The sequence below is a fragment of the Dreissena polymorpha genome, chromosome 3, assembly GCF_020536995.1.
Source record: "Dreissena polymorpha isolate Duluth1 chromosome 3, UMN_Dpol_1.0, whole genome shotgun sequence".
Classification (NCBI taxonomy): domain Eukaryota; kingdom Metazoa; phylum Mollusca; class Bivalvia; order Myida; family Dreissenidae; genus Dreissena; species Dreissena polymorpha.
The window spans coordinates 142,275,214-142,278,212 of NC_068357.1; the positions used below are offsets into that span (position 1 = coordinate 142,275,214).

The window sequence follows — 2,999 nt, forward strand, 5'->3', positions numbered from 1 at the left end:
CTTCTGGTACTGGTCGGTGTCTAGTTGTACTAGTCCAGGTGATCTAGTGATACTCCGTAAGGTAGGTAGCAGGCTCTTTCGGCCCCATGCTCTTTTGGCCCAGTCCGAAATTTCAGGCTTTTTCGGCCCCAAGCTTATTCGGCCCCAAATCGACCAGGCTCATTCGGTCCCATATTTTATTACACCTATTAACTAGGGTGTATGATTGAATAAAGGTGTTCAAAATTATATATATTGTGTTGTCGGTTTGTTCCTTTGTATTGTTTTTGATTATTGATGATAAATGAAATTAATTGAAAACCATTATTTTTTTACAAACTGTTACCAATGTATGTAATTGTTTTAATTGTTAAATTGTGCCGGCTTTTAATTGCGTCGATTGTCGGTTTGTTTGTTAAATATTGCGTTTGATTAAAAGTATTAATTGAAAACCATTATTGTTGTAAAACTGTTACCAATGTATGTAATTGTTTTAATTGTTAAATTGTGCCGGCTTTTAATTGCATCGATTATCGGTTTGTTTGTTAAATATTGCGTTTGACTAAAGGTGTAAATGATGAGTATTTGTTTGGTATGTTCCATTGTTGTTTTTTTGTCGGTTATTTAGCAATTCTTAACGAAATTATTGCAAAAACGTATAAAAGTGCTATTATTGTGTTAATTGGTATCATAAGTCATTTTGCTGTCTACGTTATTTTTTGGTTACTAGATCTATAATTGTGCTGTGAAATTTGGTATGATATTGGATGTTACTTGTGTTAATCGTAAATAAATTTGTAAGTGTAAGTGTTTGTGATTGTGAATTTGTGATGGAGGAGGACAAGTGTTTAGCGTGTAAGAATGCCGTTCGCTCGCTGCAGCATGGCATCACATGTGACGTTTGCGACAAATGGCAGCATCGCACCTGCAATACAGGTAAGTATTTATTCAAATACTAACAATAAAAATTAAAATTCTCTCGCGAAACATTGTAAAAATGCTTTCAAATGAGACCTGAGACATTTAATGCAAACGTGAATTAATCTAATTGCCTTATTACAATTTGTTAATCTGGTTAGACACATGTATTTTACAACCTGATAAAGGTCATAAAACCGGGCATAGGTGCGGGTGCTATTCAATGGCTTCACTCGATAATGAAAAACGGGGTCGCATTAATTAATGAATTATGATATGGATTTTATTATTATAATCTCATTCATATTTATATTTTTCACACTTTTGATTATATAACATTAAGATGATGATGCAATACAGGTAAGTGTCAATGCCAACTGACTAGCTAAGAATATCGACAAATAAATTATTTTCCTAAGGACCGGTAAGACTGAACATGGGTCTAATTTGCAAATTTTTTAATTTATTTTATTGTCATGGTTATAATTTGCAATTTATTTAATTTATTTTATTGTCAGTTCATTGTCAGTCCAAAGTTTACTGATTTATCAACATAAATCTACATTTTTTGTTCCCTGTTAACCCGAATACACACCACACACGTATTTAAAAACCTGATAAAGATCATAAAACCGGGCATAGGTGCGAGTGTGCTAGACAATGGCTTCATTCGATAATGATTGACGGGGTCGGAGTAATTAAAGAAAACAACATCTGTTTAATGCATTAACGATGTGTGAACATCGTCAAGTTAGTTATTAATCAATTAGGTTATGTTGTAAATTTATGACGAATGTTGCAAACACTTTGTAGGCATATCCGCGACAGAATATTTTAGTGCAAAGAGGGGGATATTGTTCTTACCTTCATCTGCAATGACTGCCGCAACCGCCCTACAACGCCTGACATCAGCCTAAACTTAGAAAATGTCGCGCAGTCGACTATGCTTGAGGTACTAGTTACTTCTCCGATATTATTGTTATAGATATGAAGTATATTCAGGTTTTTACAGTTTCACAAGCATAAACAAGTTCAAAGATAGTTTTCATTGGTATTATTAATCATTTTGATATCATCTATTAAACGGACTAGCTCTTTATCATGCTGTGCTTAATGATTTTTCTTTGTGTTCATCGTAAATCGTAAGTAAAGTAATATAAAACAGTGGCATTATTTTTGACATTAATACATTTAAGTTGTTTATTCGTTGTATGCTCAGGCATCCGAGGATCCTGCTTTGCTTCCACGGTTCGAAATTTCGCACGATTTCGGATTGTCCGACGTGTCAGCGTCAGAAGACATAGCGCTCACCCGAACGTCCGAGTTTGAGCCTTTTGATTTGACAAGAGTCGAAGTGCAACCGCCCGTTGTGATCGACGAACGGTATGAAAACTTAAAAATGGTATAATCGTGTAACTTTTGAGCAATCAATATAAAATAGTTATTCTGTTTAACAGTGGATACTACTGTTATATGTTAAATGCTTCACATTAGAATACTGTTTTACGTTAAATGCTTAACATTATAATACTATTAAACGTTAAATGCTTAACAGTATAAATGCTATGCCCATGTTAAACTGTTCGTTTCAGTAATCTTCCAGAGCCAGCTGTATCCGACAGTGTACTAACTCAGCCCGAAACCAAGTTTTCGAGGCCACAGATTTTAACCTGCCCAAGCCGCAGACATTGACGAGGATCCTCAACCGTGCCCGAGAAAAGCATCGGCCAACAGATCCATCATCACTTGACTTTGAGGTAAATTTATGAGATGAATTGCTCATTTTCAATATACGTATAATATACAAACATTGTATTTATTTCTAATATACAGAAAATAATGTTATCACATGCAAATTCTCATTATAATAACAACAGGTGGACACAGACTTCATCGGAGATGGTTTTCTACGCGGTGATGTGCGTGTAGACGGGGAACGTCACCTCATCTTCGCCAGCGACGATCAGCTGAGCAGACTCCAGCAGTCAAACCGCTGGTTCGTCGACGGCACGTTCCACGTCGTCCGGAAGCCTTTTTATCAGCTTCTATCCGTGCACGCATTCCTACGACACGAGGATTGTCTGAAGCAGGTGCCTTTACTC

The 2,999-nt window shown here is 36.0% G+C and overlaps 1 long non-coding RNA gene across 1 annotated transcript; it reads left to right on the forward strand.

Annotated features, from left to right (window-relative positions):
- Nucleotides 1–1,493: 1,493 nt before the first annotated feature.
- Nucleotides 1,494–2,542, forward strand: LOC127871766 (uncharacterized). Its single transcript, XR_008045542.1, has 3 exons — nucleotides 1,494–1,849; nucleotides 2,117–2,280; nucleotides 2,490–2,542. It is a non-coding gene; the product is annotated as an uncharacterized LOC127871766 (long non-coding RNA).
- Nucleotides 2,543–2,999: the final 457 nt, after the last annotated feature.